Raw genomic sequence first — 16,988 nt, 5'->3', positions numbered from 1 at the left:
GATCTCAGTGGGAGTTCTTTCAGCTTTTCACCATTGAGAATGATGTTCGCTGTGGGTTTGTCATATATGGCCTTTATCATGTGGAGGTAGGTTCCCGTTATGCCCACTTTCTGAAGGGTTTTTATCAGAAATGCGTGTTGGATTTTGTCAAAGGCTTTTTCTGCATCTATTGAGAGGATCATATAGTTTTTATTCTTCAGTTTATTAATGTGGTGTATCACACTGATGGATTTGCAGATATTGAAGAACCCTTGCATCTCTGGGATAAATCCCACTTGATCATGATGTACAATCCTTTTAATGTATTGTTGGATGCAGTGTGCCAGTATTTTGTTGGGGATTTTTGCATCGATGTTCATCAGTGAAATTGGCCTGTAGTTTTCTTTTTTTTTGTAGTATCTTTGTCTGGATTTGGTATCAGGGTGATGGTGACCTCATAGAATGAATTTGGGAGTGTCCCTTCCTCTGAAATTTTTGAAATAGTTTCAGAAGTAGAGGTGTTGGCTCTTCTCTAAATGTTTGATAGAATTCGCCTGTAAAACCATCTCATCCTGGACTTTTGTTTGATGGAAGTTTTTAAATCACCGTTTCAATTTCAGTTCTTGTGATTGGTCCATTCATCTTTTCTATTTCATCTTGGTTTAGTCTTGGAAGATTCTTTTCTAAGAATTTGTCCATTTCTTCTACGTTTTCTGTTTTAGTGGCATATAGTTGCATATAGTAGTCTCTTATGATCCTTTGTATTTCTGTGATGTCTGTTGTTACTTCTTTTTCATTTCTAATTTTATTGATTTTAGTCCTTTCTCTTTTTTTCTTGATAAGTCTGGCTAAGGGTTTATCAATTTTATTGATCTTTCCTATGGTTTTCTTTGTTTCTATTTCATTGATTTCTGCTCTGATCTTTATAATTTCAAAAGTGTATGGTACTGGCACAAAGAAAGAAATATAGATCAGTGGAACAGGATAGAAAGCCCAGAATTAAACCCATATGCCTACAGCCAACTCATCTCTGACAATGGAGGCAAGAATATACAATGGAGAAAAAACAGCTTATTCAATAAGTGGTGCTGGGAAACCTGGACAGCCACATGGAAAAGAATGAAATTAGAACACTCCCTAACACTATACACAAAAATAAACTTAAAATGGATTAAAGACCTAGGTATAAGACCAGACACTATAAAACTCTTAGAGGAAAATGTAGGCCAAACACTCTCTGACATAAATGACAGCAACATCTTCTCAGATCCACCTCTTAGAGTATTGACAATAAAAAGAAAAATAAACAAATGGGACCTAATCAAACTTAAAAGTTTCTGGACAGCAAAGGAAACCCTGAACAAAATGAAAAGACACCCCACAGAATGGGAGAAAATCTTTGCAAATGAATCAAGTGACAAGGGATTAATCTCCAAAATTTATAAACACCTTCTGCAGTTCCATACCAAAAAAACAAACAACCCCATCAAAAAATGGGCAGAAGATCTACATAGACAGTTCTCCAAAGAAGATAAATGGATGGCCAAAAAACACATGAAAAGATGTTCAACATCACTCATTATTAGAGAAATACAAATCAAAACCACTCTGAGATACCACCTTATGCCAGCCAGAATGGCCATCATCCAAAAGGGTACAAACAATAAGTGATGGAGAGGGTGTGGAGAACCCTGTTGGTGGGATTGTAAATTGATGCAACCACTGTGGAAAGCAATATGGAGATTCCTCAGAACACTAAAAATAGACCTACCATTTGATCCAGCAATCCCACTCCTGGGCATCTATCCAGAGAAAACCACAACTTGTAAAGACACATGTACTCCGATGTTCACTGCAGCACTATTTACAATAGCCAAGACATGGAAACAACCTAAATGTCCATTGACAGAGGAGTGGATCAAGAATATGTGGTACATATACACAATGGAATATTACTCAGCCCTTAAAAGGAATGAAATACCAGCATTTTTAGCAACATGGATGGACCTAGAAACTATCATGCTAAGTGAAGTCGGCCATACAATGAGACACCAACATCACATGCTTTCACTGACATGTGGAATCTGAAAAAAGGATAGATTGAACTTCTTTGCAGAACAGATGCTGACTCACAGACATTGAAATACTTATGGTCTCTATAAGAGACATTTGGGGGTGTGGGGGGATGTGCTTGGGCTGTGGGATGGAAATCCTGTGAAATCAGATTGTTATGATCATTATACAACTACAGATATGATAAATTCATTTGAGTAAAAAAAAAATGGAGAAAAATAAAAAAAAAATAAAAAATTTTAAAAATACACTTATGATATAGCCATACAATAAATGTTAGTCAGAAGTGTAAGAAAATGTTACAACAATAATAATTATGGAGTCATTATGATAAGTTAAAGAAGCCAGCTCCCCACATCACATGTTGGATGATTCCATTTATATGAAATATGCAGAATAGGCAAATCTATAAAGACATAAATTGAATTAGTTTTTGCCAGGGGCTAGAGTGAGAAGTAAATGGGGAGTGACTGCTAATGGTTTACATGGTTTTGGGGGGAGTGATGAAAGTATTCCTAAATTAGTGGTTATACTTGCATAACTTTGCGAATGTACTAGAAACCAATGAATTGACACTCTAAAAGGGTGGATTTCATGGTATGTTAATTATAGATGATTAAAGCTACTACCAAGAGATTATCTGTGACAAACTATTGTAGAAAACTTTTGTATTAAATTTTGAGTCTTGTCATTTGTAATACATTGGTTTTGCTGTAATAAAATTTGATAGGGTAGTTTTTCTTTGCCAATTTCCTTTTTTATATTTTGTTGTCAGAATTTTTTTAATGCGGCATATTAGAAAAAAAGGAATCCTCAGTTATAATAAAGATATATTTAGCTAATTTGTCCACTACTTGAAAAATGAGGAAACAATAACATTTGGAAGAAGACTTGGACAAAATTTGTGCACTCCCCGATGCCAAACTATTGGATCATTAATTTAGTACTAGAAAACATCAAATCTGTAAATATACTAGTAGCCTTAATATATAAATATAGAGTAGAATTCTAAAAAGTCAAAAGGAAATGGGCTCATGGAGGAAGAGTGAAAATTGACAAGCTTTTCAGAACGTTCTTAGTTCTTTGCTAGAGATTTAAAAGATGGCTAAGAAGCAATTATTTCTATATGGATGTGTATCTCTCATTTTAAATAAAATTATCTACAAAAAAAATGAATTACTCAAATGTCACCTTGAAAAAAGAATTATCTGGAATGACAGATTTTCTGTATGTTGTGAGAGTCAGAGCATTTCTCCTAACATTTGCAGAAGATGTAGTGACAAACATATCTGCTTTGTAAAATCCATAGTGGGAGGACTGTCTGTGAACCACGCAACAGTTTTAGGTTAGAAAATAGATTCCAATAGCATATCAGTTACCAGGAGGTACTTCTCTGGTATCAGTAAGGGCTACATAGCCACTCATCTTATAATGAGAAAAATCTCCTTTGAGACCTTGTTTTTCAAGATTCCTGATAAACCTCTTCCCTATGTTTCATTTATTCATTTTTCCTGTGACTGCAACAATTAATGTGGACAAATTCATCATAATCAAAATGAAATAGAACATTTCTGTTTCAAAAAGGACGAGTAAGAATGTAGCTCTCTGTTTCAGCTGTTCTAAAACACATAGAAAGTAAGCTATAGAATTAAAACTTAAGTTCATCTGACTGATCCAAATTCAATTAATTTTTTTCCTATACTGCCATTATATGTCAACATCTGAAACTCTTAATGTAGTTAAAATTTGAATAGACTAAAAATTCTGAATATGTTCACAAAAAAGGATAAATAACTTACATGCACGTATTGAAAGTTAAATTATCTTGGATTTAAAAGGTTATATATTGATCATAATATTATCATTCAATATATCTGAAAATGTCCATGTATTTTTTGACTTTTATCCAAATACCACACAACAGTTTATAGGCATTGTTTACTAATTTTCACTGGACTCAATGAGAAAAAATTATAGTTATTACCTGACATTTTACATAATTTCAGGTTTTCAGGGGCTATTTTAATATTTCAAATGTATAACCTATTGAAATTCAATGATGCTATCAAGAAGCCAGCAGAAGTTGAACAAAAGAATTGATTGTCCTGAACCATCTCAAAAGGGTATATTTATAAGTTTTTTTCCCCAGGATATGCAGAAAATATAAATGTGTATATTATAGAAATGGACATGCCAGATTCATAAAAATAATGGAAACCACAGAATTAAATTTTATCATTTTTATTAAAGATGTATAAGACATTTTGTTAAAAAAAAAGTACTACCTAAAAGTTAATTTTACATTTTACTAGGAATAATAATAGAATGTATGAACATGGAAACTGATAATAGAATATAATAGAGCATGAAAATCATTTATTGAAGTCAAAGGATAATTTCCATGTCTCTCTTACCATAGATTAATGTGTCTGAAAGAGTATCTAGATGAGATTCTCAGATGAAGGTTTGAAAAGGAAGAGTAAGAAATCATTTGAACTACAATGCTTATAAGTATTTTATTAGCCAAAGAAGAGAAAAAGACATTTGTTGAGGAAATGGTCCAGAAATAGAAACTATTTTCTCTAAACAATTTTGTTACCAAAAAAAGGATGACTCACAAATCAACATTAAAGTGAATTGTGTTTCACTGTTTTTTTAGTATAATAGCTAAATTTAGATCCTCAAAACATAGAACAAAGCATTTTCCTGATTTAAAAAATGTATATAATCAAATAATATAAAATACAGGAAAGTTGATATGAATATTTATGAAACAACAAATGGGAAAGTTATTTAGCCTTTTGATGGTAAGAATAAGATTTTTTTAAACAAAAACAGCTGTATAGTTACAAAAAGATGAACTTTATTCATATAAAGTAAACCAAAGTATCCTTAAATCAATACATATTTCCTATTTTTTACTAGTTTAAGGTACTGTTATTCATAGATGAGATAATTTGGATAATAAATTTGATCATAATCTAAATAACTGTCAAATGTTAAATAAAATGTTTAATGGAAGCAAATTCAATATAAAACAAGATATATTTCTAAAGAAATGCCATATAAGGAACAAGTAGGGAAGTTATCTATTGCTAAGACAAATAGCACATCAAGAAGATAAAGCAATTACGAATATATGGACACCACAATGAATTTTCACCTTACAAATCCATGGAGAGAAATAAATAAATAAAATGTTATCGCTAGAGATTTTAATATACTCCTCTCAGAAAACAACAAAGCAAGCTGTCGAAAGCTGAGTAATGATGTAGAAGATGTTATATGATGTCTTTATACCCAAACAAACCAAGAATGCATATTTCAATAAATATTTTTGAGATATTCAACAAATATGTTTTAAAAAATATATGGAAGCATTATACTATCTATGAGTCAAATCAGTTTGAGAAAGAAGCGTTAGTCAACCACATATAAAAGAATACTGTTAAAAAAAATAATCAGAAGTGTGTTCCTGGTGCAGGAACAGCAACAAAAAATCAAAGATGACAAATAGAAGCAGACCCATCTATAGATAGAAAATGTATAATTGAAAAAATGGCACTGTAAATGAATGAATAAAGAACACACTATGAGACTGGATTGGGAAGATGCGATTAATCTCTAGAGAAAAATTAGGTTGAGTTTCTCTATCACGTTACTTTAAAATATGAAATCTATATTCCTTAAAGGACCAAACATGAAAAGTAAAACAAACCTGATGGATGAAAATGTGCACAAATACAGTTTATCCTTTAGCAACATGAGTTTGAACTGTGTGAGTCTTATTTACACTTTTTTTTTTTTTCCAGTAAATACAGTATACACAATTGCAGTTGGCTGAATCTGTGAATACAGAACCATGGATACAGAAGGCCAACTATGAGACCTTAGCATCCCTGGAGTTTGGTGTCCACAGAGGGTCCTGGAACCAATTCCTTCACCACCACATGGATACCAAAAGACAACAGTATCTTTGTGGCCAAGAGCCATAGAAGAACACCTTAAGCAAAACCTCAAAGTGTAATTCCTAAGGTAAGTCGATACATTTTATTACAAAACAATTTCAGATTTCTTTTCAGTAAATGATATCTTAGGTAAAATTAACAGATGATGGTGATATGGAAGAACATATTTGCAATGTCTGAAACTGACAAGAAACTCACATAAGCAAATTTAAAGATGAAAACAACTAAGAAAATGGATGGAAGTTAAGAATAGGTAATACTCTAAGCGAAAGTCTAGATGCCTTATGAGAGTAAGACATTAAAGTCACCATAACCAGCAAAACATCAATGAGATACCATTTTATATCCACCAAATCAGCAGAAGTTAGAATAGTGGCTAATTCCAGATGTTGGTCAGAATAGGGATAGAAGAAAATGATTGTTCTGACTGTGATTGCTAAGGTTTTCCTATACTCTAACCGCAACAATGGAGAAGATATTTCCAACTTTGAGGCTGATGAGTCAGCTAAGGAGGAGGGTCCCCTTCACATGTGCTCCAAACTCACACCCTTCAAAAGTAGTAAGAACGGGGTCAGCTTTGTGTATAAAAGTCTCCATATTATTTATGCAACTTGAAAATGGATATTAGACTAAAAGGTGTTAATTCACTAAACAGGAAAGGTCCTCATTCTAATTTATATTGCAAATATTCAATACTGAAATATGTGCATTTTCATTTTAATGTGCTAAACAAAATCAGTAAGATTTAAGAATTGAAGATATTTTGGAAAATCAATATTTTAGATATATTTAATAAACTGAAAACCAGAAATTAAGAATCATTTCTAATTATCTTTAGTATTTTCTTACCAAACATGTTTACTATCTTATATTTTCTATGCTTATTTTATTTAGATGCTAAATCAACATTGGCTATTTCTAATGAAATAAAGTAATACTATAACTTTTAATAATAAAGTTTCCAATTAGCTAACCACAATTCATTTAATAATCTGTTATTTTGTCTTAATTTTCTTGTGTTTTTTCCTACCAAGACTCCCTTTTATGACATGTTAATTTTAGATTATTTTGGTTTTAATGTTTTATTTGTCTATTCCTTTTGCAATTTTACACTTCATTTTTTTTTATTTTCTTTTATAGCTCTTTTTAACATGATGTCAGATAATTTCTACTCCATTGAGTCATCAGTTTATCTTTAAAATTTTTTTGGTGTATTTGGATACTTACTCTTTGAACTTAAAATTCAGCTTAGAAGTTTTGAAAATAATCAGATGAAGATGATTAAAACAGAGCTCACAATAACAGAAAAATATTCATATGCCATGTTCATCAAACAGGGAAGAAAATACGTTAGAGATAAGATACAAAGGAACAGCTCTCATGCCTCTTTTAGTTAAGCAACATCAAGTTAATTGAATGTGCTGCTGTTTGTCTAGATTAGTAGAAGTGAGTAACAGAAGTAATGGTTTGCATTTTGAAATATATATGGTGTTCTTGTGTGTTTTATCTACCAATTATATAGACAATGATTGATTACCTCAAAAAGTTTGAATATTCTATAAACTTTATTCTGTTATTTAAACTGATAACGGGATGTTCCATCAGGTAATTTTTGTGTTAGTTTTAGGTAAAGGTCTAAATCCTCTAATCTAGGCACACTTGTAGTTGTTCATGCAATTTTTTTTATTAATTAAATATGACACAAAATATCATGTAAATTTAAGTCATTCAACATGTTGATTGGATACATTTATACACTGTAAAATGATTGTGATGGTAGCAGTGTTAGCACCTCTATCATGTCACATAATTATCTTTTCTTTTTTGTGGTTGGAACAATTATGGTCTAGTCTCTCAGCAAATTGGGTAGTTATAACATTGTTGTCTATCTACTGTATTTGGATTACTACTTTGAGTTGTATATATGTCATAAGATCCATTTATATACCTTTATTTGCCAAATGTTTCTTATGCATCAACCTTGAAAAGAATGAAAGAAAATATTCATTTGCTCATAGGCTCTGATATTTCTAAAACCACTTTCTGGACTTCTTCTCCAAATAGGTTTTAGTACTTGATATTCACGCTCTTGTCCACGAATGCCTTCACTTAACTTCTGTATAACTAGCAATACAAATTAATTAAGTAACTTTGAGACATTACCTTTTTCACAATTCTAAAATTCAAAAAATTCTGAAAATCATAATAAAGGCATTTAGTGGGAAATCTGAAGAAAATGGATGGCAGGCTATTTATATTCTTCGTATATCTCAGTTGTTGTGATCAGTTTCAGCTGCAGAAATATTAATGTGTTGCTATAGGGATGATGCCAGAGATCCTTGCAGGTTGCAAATATTGAATGGTTATGAACTTGCTTGCTTTTCTAAAAGCCAAAAAATTTCTAAACCCAGGTGTTTCAAATAGAACCGAGGATATGAAGTAGATAATAGATTTGTTGTGTAATTGTAATTATCAACTATCCAAAAGTTTGCTGTGACATTATGTGCCTCTACAGTTTCTGTTTAGACCCTTATATTGAGCTTCTCAACCTAAAAGATTGAAAGATATTTAAATTTCAGGATGATAAATCTAATGATAAAGACATTTGGGGTCAGAATAAGATTCTTAAAGCATCCAAAATGCCATAATTTGAGTTGTACAAAGTCAACCAATACTTTTTTTTTCTTTTTATGAAGTTACTGCAAGAAGCCCAAGAATGACAAGGGAAGGTCACTGGGCCCTGATGATAGTATGCTTTAATTTCCATTGTGACTTAAAAAGAGTAATAATGAATTACTTACATATTCTTCTATTTTTCTTTCATAGTATGTTCTGTTGTTACTGATGTAGATTGTATTTATGAAAAAAAATTTTCCTTCACATGTATGTGCTTCCCTAGTACTTGCCAAGCTGACCTTGGCTGATGGAAATAATGAGAAGAAAACCTCTTCACATCTATGTCTCCTTCAGCTTACAGTGGCTTTTGTTTTTGTTTGTTTGTTTGTTTCACATACTTATTACTTAGTTTCAGTGTCAGCTTTACTTCAGCTAAAAAGATATGATAGTTTGATATTATCTCCAAACCAAATTAGCAGAGTAAAAGGCTTTATTTCATATAGCTAATAACATGAAATGGTTTATTTTACTTCTCATTTTATATCATTAAAGATGGTGAAACAAATGCATTGATTATTTTATTTTTGTTCATAAAATGTAATTGTTGATATATTTTCTCTGTATAGAAATTAACTAGTTCTATTTGATATAATAATAGGTAAAATGTATGTAGTACTTATGTATGAAGCATGTCCAATATTATACTTAATTTTTAGAAAAATCTAATGAATGACATATATTATTTTCACCCCTGTTTAAGTGAGAGGAAACTTAGATGTAAAGCAATAAGTCTGTGACTACAAACCTGACTGAAAGGCTGAATATGTACTTAATCCAGCTGGCTAATTTCAAGCTGGAAATTTAGCCATTGTGCTCTGTGGTCTGTCAATTTGATGAAATGATTTAGTAACTGCTCAAGTAGAAGACATTGGCATAGATTAGTTATTTATTATAATAGCATGCTACGGTTAAATCTAAATAGTTTAAATAGTTATGTTCTCCAAGTAACACAATTTGTGGGAAACATAGGGAAACGATAAAATAATATTAAATTTGCATTGAATGATTTCATATCTGTGCAACATCATTTTGTGTTTCTCAAATTAGGTGGGGGCAATATATTAAATATCTTACATGTCACACTCAGTTTAAAATGATAAATACTTCCAGACCCAAAGATGTATATGTAGGTAGCATGATCACAGCCTGAACAGGATGAAAGGAACAAGGTGTAGTGATTTAGTAATTCAGGCTCCCTGCGTTCAATCTGTGGATCTCCATGACTCAAGTTTCTTAATTTGCAAAAAGAGATGAATAAATGGTTCTACGCTCACAGAGTCTAGATATTATTAAATTATTAAATTAGTCAATACCTGCAAAGTATTTAGACAACTCTCATATGTATATAATGTGTAAGTATTTTATAATTTTAAAAGTACATAGATATTATAGACAAATACTACTTTGTTTGATACTTTGCCACTTAACTTTCACTTAGAATATGTCTCATCCATTCTAACATACATTAAAAAATACCTGGGAGTTCCCACTGTGGCTCTGGGGGTTAAGAACTCAACTAGTATCCATGAGCATGAGGCTTCAATCCTTGCTTTGCTCAGTGGGCTGATGATCTGGCATTGCCTCAAGCTGTGGTGCAGATTACAGCCAGGCTCGGATACTGTGTTGCTGTGGCTGTGGCTAGGCTGGCAGCTGCAGCTCCGATTTGACCCTAGCCTGCGAACTTCCATATGCAGCCAAGTGCAGCCCTAAAAAAAAAAAAAAAAAATCTGGGAAATAGGGTTAAGATCTACTTTGAAATATAAGGAAAAGTTGCATAGAATAAGAGTGAATCTTAAAATATTTGGGAAAAGACCTAGTATTTAAGAAGATTTGGAAAATTATTAGTCAAAAATTATCTTACAACTCAAAAAAATTGGTAAATGTTTGTACATTAAAAAACGTGAGGAAAATCCTGGTGGATACTTGCAAATTACATAAAAAACAAATTATTCATTAAGAATTTCTTAAAATGGCTAAGAAAAATCAATAATCCAATTGAATAATAGTTTCAAGATTTAAACAAAAGATACAAACACACACACAGGCACACACACATAGAGAAATGTAAATGTCCCTAATATATGAAATAATGCTTAATAAGCTATGTGCTTATGAAAATAATATACTGTTAATTAACTATCCAATTAAAAATATAATAACTTGACAACATATTCTTCTGGAAAACTTTTGGTCAAGTGGGTGGGTAAATTTATACCTTCTTGGTGTAAATGCAAAGTAACAGAAGCACTACGTCCAGATACTTGACAATATCCTAGAAAAAGAACATATAGCTTCAGATGCATTCACTTTCACCTAGGAAAACGACTTCTAGGGAATATTCCTAATATGTATTCACAACAATACAATTAGGCATATGTATCAGGCTATTTTCTGTATACTTGTTAATGCAAAAGACTGAAAATAACCCATTTATTCCTTAGCAAAAGGAGACAGTTTGAAAATGTTCTGATTTAAGTGCAAGTTAAAAAGCCTGATTTAAGTGCAAGTCATGTAGCCTCAACTGGCCTCAGGTTTCTTATTTGCAAAGTTGGGTAGATTAACTAAATAATCTATTTGATTATTTTCATATAAAATTAATTATTCAAAGTGTTCTCTTGTATCTTAGAATAATTATCTTTCATTTTGTGATTTATAACAATTCACCCATGATAGACCCCCCTTAGAAAATATCTCCAAATATAACATGAAAATTATAATTCTTTAAAAATTTTAAGCTAGGAGTTCCCGTTGTGGCGCAGTGGTTAACGAATCCGACTAGGAACCATGAGGTTGGCGGATTCGATCCCTGCCCTTGCTCAGTGGGTTGACGATCCAGCGTGGCCGTGAGCTGTGGTGTAGGTTGCAGACTCGGCTCGGATCCTGCGTTGCTGTGGCTCTGGCGTAGGCCGGTGGCTACAGCTCCAATTCGACCCCTAGCCTGGGAACTTTCATATGCCGCGGGAGCGGCCCAAGAAATAGCAAAAAGACCAAAAAAAAAAAAAAATTTTAAGCTAACTAGATTAATTTCCAATAGGTAGTAATGTGTTATTTTAAGTACTTATCACCTTAGCTACAGTAACAGTATCTAAAAATTTATTTTATTAAATGGTTAGCACTTTTGTGTAAGAAACAGCATGTAAATATAGACACCAAATCCTATTACTAGTGAATAATTAAATAGAATGTAGAGCCAGTTCTGCTAGTTGGTGGCTGAATTAATCTGAAGTTACTTAACTTTTTTCTAATGCAGTTTCCTTACCTGTAATTTGGGGATAATAGTAGTAGCTGATAACCTACCACATATTTGCTGTGAGGATTAAGTGAGCTCATTTAAGTGACATGCTTAAAAATTTTCCTAAAACACAGTAAATATTCAATAAATGTTAGCTATCATTCTGTTTATTGACAAAATGTCCAATAGTTGTGTAAAAAATATCCCTCTGGTGAGACTGTAAAGAACTCACTCTCTCCAATTTTAGTTAGTTAACCTCAAGAAGTTGTCAGTTTTTAAAGTTTTTTTTTTTTAAATAGTTTACAGAATTACAACTCAATGTTATCTTTTACAGCATTCTTGGCTAACAGAGACTGCTATAGAGTGAATGTTTATGCCCTCACAAAATCCATTTATTGGAACTTATTTTCCAATATGACAGTACTTGGACAATGGGGCCTCTGGGGGGCTATTTGATAAAGAAGGTAAACCCTTATGAATAAGACTAGTGCCCTTATTGAAAGGGCTCCAGAAAGAAGACACCATCTTAGAACCAGGAAGTAGACTCTCATCAGCATCTTGATCCTGGACTTCTCAGCCTCAAAACTGTGAGAAACACATTGTCACTTATAAGACCCCCCAATATATATAGTCTATAGTATGTTTGTGATAGCAGTCCAAATAGACTAAGATGGAGAGTCTTTTATATCTCTTGCCTCTTGCTGATTACCCTGCAGAAGTACTTCTGATATCACAGAACAAATTCAATTTTTTATTGAAGGACTTCTAGAAAAATCACTATATATTCACTGTCTTTTTACCTTAAGCAAAAGGTAGAGATTATGAATCTGTTTATGATAGTTCCAACAATTTTCTCACTCAATAGTGACTTTTAACTCTTTTTTATCTGTGATACCAGTCTCTTGCATTCATTTATTATAACCTGACCCCAACAAATGTGCTCAGAAACTTTAGCAAAGCTAATTAGCATAAAGCATCTGCAAACTTCCTGGTTATCAGCAAGAGTTCTGGTACCATCCTGGCTTTGAAAGGCAAACCACTGGCAGCTTAGTTTTGGTCATCACACTGCCTCATGTCCTATCTACTCCTGGGAGAACTCTGCTGCCATACACTGTACCACAACCGCCCCCTCCACTCTTTTACTGTCATGCAATGTTTAGCTCCTGGGCAAAAGCCAAAATTTCTCAATAAGCTTTACATAATTTTTCCTCAGAGACTATTGGGGGGTAGTTTTATTCCTGCTACAGCCTTCAGTGGCACCCTGGGTACCCTCTACCCAAGCTCCTCACCTCAGTAATAGGGGTGGAAGAGTAGTGAAGAAAAATCCTTAAAGAGAGAGAACTTTCATTTACTGATAAAATTGCATCACCCTCCTTCCCAAAGGGTTAACTGAACAGAGCAGCTCATGTATCTCTCTAGAAGCATTAAACAAAAATTTTAACTCTTTCCCAGTATGGCCACAGAGGAGAGAAGGAAACATGGTGGAAGACAATCAGAATCTGCCAGAAGCTTCTAATATTGGAATGTCTTTGAATAGACTTGCACCCAAAAGATGATCTACAAGAGATACATACCTGTCCTTCTAGTGTCCTAAAATCAGCCCCAGGAACAATTTGTCAGGTTCTGAATGCTGTGATTAGTTACATTTCTACAGTCTTTCTCAGACAGAAATTCTTCTGGATTTCTTTCCATAGTCTAGATTTCTAGGTTACAACCAATTAATTAGACCTAAAAGTTTTGCTTTTATTAAAGTGTTTTTTAATAAAAATTAACTTGCTGATTAATGACTTTTATCAAAATATGTCTAGGAGATACATCAACTGTGTAAACTCTGAGGGAGCAAAATATCTCTTTTTACTTGACATATCTTGTGTAATAGTGTGATTAATTTACAAAGAAAAGTGGTGATTTAAAAAAAAAAGAGCTTTCTATGCATTCATGATCCAAATGTTAACTCCTCTTCTACAATCCCCTTTAGCACCAACAATGTCTGAATTTTAAGCATGAATATCTTGGAATCTGACCTGCACTACAAATTTCGAATGTGATATCCAATGAATAATTTATAGATGGTTTTATTCAGAAGTTGCCATGCATACACAAGTAAATAAGGAGAAATAAATAAGTTGTGATTGTATAACAAGACACAATTTAAAGCCATAGGCTAAAACTCTAGATCCATTTAAGTAACACCCAGGCATACTGATATTATTTCTTGAGGCAGAAAATATATAGAAGTTTAATATGAATATAAATGCTTTTTTATTTTTGTAAATAATAGTTTGGAATTATCTGCTCAAGGAAATATTTTATATTCAAAATGCCAAGGCTGCAAAGTATGAATTATATTGTTGATGGGCTAGAAAAATTTATTTAATACTGTATGTTTCTGTTTTATCACTGGTGAATGAAAATAGTGATAATTTCTCCACATCTTACGGGGTGGCTTGAAGATTACATGGTTTAATGTATCATAAAGGACTTTAAGAACCACAGAGCATCATAAAAGCTAAAAATAAGTAAATGATTTGAATTAAACTTTTCAACTTATAAATAAGGCACCTGAAACACTGATAGCTTCATTTATTTTTTTTTTCCCAAAGTCATAATACTGAGTTTTACAGACTGGATAAAATGAACTTCTCTGAAAGCCCACTCCCTCTAAAACCCATTTTGTGTGTTATCATGACTCATTGATTCACTTTAGAAAAGTAGAAGATGCATTCAAATGTATATCATATAAGTGAGATATCTAGAACACCCCAATATATAATACTTTAAAAGGCTCAATTCTCCAGATAAATCTGGGACTGGAAAAACAGAAAACTAATGAAAAAAATATATATTATGTATTATTTTCCAAAAAGAAGGTATTCATCTTCTACAAATTTGACAAATACTTCATTTGAATTCACTTGCAAATTCCTTGTCAAAGAATGCTTTGAACATCCATGTCTACAAAGGAAGTACTTTAAACGGGTTTTCTCCAAATTTCCTTTTCTCCATCCTAGCTGAAATAGATGTGGTAGGCATAACCGACTGGGATTTTGCACTGTAATTCTTCAGTTGCCAGACTCCTGTCTATAAACCTGATTGAGACAGACTTAGATTTGGATCCTGACTGACTATACTAAACTTGAGGAATGAATCTCAACTGAAATATACAGTTCCATCTAGGTCATTCCAGTGGGAACTGGCACTGTTATAGATATTTCTGTTCTTGTAACTATCAGCTTCAACAAAATCTTGTATTCACAACTTTGGTCCAGGTGAAAAATCTTCCTTATAGTCTGAAAACTTTTATATCTCTAAAGTAAACTGAATAGATAAAATATAAGCTTGCAGGACTAATCTGAAACAGAGGGTCACCATTTAAAGCTTTCCTTGAAATGGCAGTAAATAAATTTTCCAATAAAGATTCAAGAAAATAGGAACAAATTGAGCATTGGGTGGTAATTCCATCAAAATACTCTGGTGGATCAATTTATTGCTTGTCCAAATGTTGTTTTCTTTGTTTAAAGAGATCTTTCATGTTTGTTAAATGCTGGTAAAAGAGGAGGCAATATGAGGACAATGTACAGTTGTGTTTCACAAAAATTTTTATGCACTTTGATATATAGTGTGTGTGTGTGTGTGTGTGTGTGTGTGTGTGTGTGTGTGTGTTTCTTTTTAGGGCTGTACCTGCAGCATATGGAAGTTTCCAGGCTAGAGGGCGAATCAGAGCTACAGCTGTGGGCCTGTGCCACAGCCGCAACAACACAGGACCCAAGCTGCATTTGAGACCTACACCACAGCTCAACAGTAATGCTGGATCCTCAACCCACTGAGTGAGGCCAGGGATCAATCCTGCATCCTCATGGATACTTGCTGGGTTCTCAACCCACTGAGCCATGACAGGAAAACCTAAAATATGTTTTATCAAGTTTATTTTAATATGAAATATATTGACATAAGTCAAAAAGCAAAATGATATAAAAAGGTTATATGTTGAGAGGTCTTGTTCCAACCCTGTTCTGACATCTACTGGTCCCTCAACACCCCCAGTAAAAATTGATTCTAAGTGCCTTTTCATAAAACATACCTGATTTAGTGTAAATATAGATAAATTTTTAATTGTTATTTCCCCAATACTATTATTTTTTTCTATTGTACAGCATGGTGACCCAGTTACACATACATGTACACTTCTATTTTCGCACATTATCATGCTCTGTCATAAGTGACTAGACATAGTTCCCAGTGCTACACTGCAGGATCTCATTGCTAATCCATTCCAATGGCAATAGTTCGTATCTATTAACCCCAAGCTCCCCAGCCACCCCACTCCCTCCCCCTCCATCCCCCTTGGCAATCACAAGTCTATTCTGGAAGTCCATGATTTTCTTGTCTGTGGAAATGTTCATTTGTACCTTATATTAGATCCAAGATATAAGTGATATCATATGGTATTTGTCTTTTTCTTTCTGACTTACTAAATTTTCATTATACTCCCTCTCATTTCATATATGTTAGTATACAGTAAAAACTCTTCTGCAGTTTTTTAACATCAGTATATAATAGGGTACTATGTCAGTACTCAGAGAGCTTCCTGTTATTTTGTAAGATGCAGAGTTTCCCACTTTGTAAGTACAATGTGTTTTGTCTAACAGATCTCCTTTTACTTCACCATGGATTGTTTTTGGTCTTTTGTAATATAAATGATGTTGCTATGAAGAGATCTGTGTACAGATGATGATGTATGTCTGCTGCTATGTCTTCAAGGTACATTTTCAGAAGCGAATTGGTTATTTGAAATGTAAATGGAATGTGTAATATTGGTAGTTATTTTTAAGTTTGTTTCTATATGGTTCTTTCATTTTTACTCAAAACGGTAAAATGTAAGAATAAGTATTTTAAAACCTGATCAGCAGAATCTATAATTGCCATTTCAATACTTAACATAGTATTATTCTCTTATTATGAATATGTATCTCTTATAAGAGAGAACAATAGCAGTTTTTGTGAACATGTATATATGTGATGACAGTCTTACCAGGAATAAGCCTTAGAGTGTCTGTCTT

At 32.8% G+C, this 16,988-nt stretch overlaps 1 protein-coding gene and 1 long non-coding RNA gene across 7 annotated transcripts in view; one reads left to right on the top strand and one right to left on the bottom strand.

Annotated features, from left to right (window-relative positions):
- The window catches only part of LOC146398660 (uncharacterized), a 519,413-nt gene that overhangs the window by 40,483 nt on the left and 461,942 nt on the right, over positions 1 to 16,988 (bottom strand). The window lies entirely within an intron of this gene.
- The window catches only part of LOC146398661 (uncharacterized), a 200,129-nt gene that overhangs the window by 48,912 nt on the left and 134,229 nt on the right, over positions 1 to 16,988 (top strand). For 2 of the 3 annotated variants that reach the window (XR_014820099.1, XR_014820100.1), the window contains exon 2: positions 5,865 to 6,087. This is a non-coding gene — a long non-coding RNA (uncharacterized LOC146398661). Of the gene's footprint in view, positions 1 to 5,864; positions 6,088 to 7,160; positions 9,202 to 16,988 lie in introns of those variants that run through there. The other variant, XR_014820098.1, reaches the window with a different exon arrangement.

This window comes from Sus scrofa, chromosome 11, assembly GCF_054392235.1.
Source record: "Sus scrofa isolate SSC_HxYL_T2T_F1_AM1 chromosome 11, Sscrofa_HxYL_maternal_Yorkshire_Landrace_v2.0, whole genome shotgun sequence".
NCBI lineage: Eukaryota > Metazoa > Chordata > Mammalia > Artiodactyla > Suidae > Sus > Sus scrofa.
Note: the sequence above shows the minus strand (reverse complement) of the source record. Positions and strands in the feature narration are given on the sequence as shown.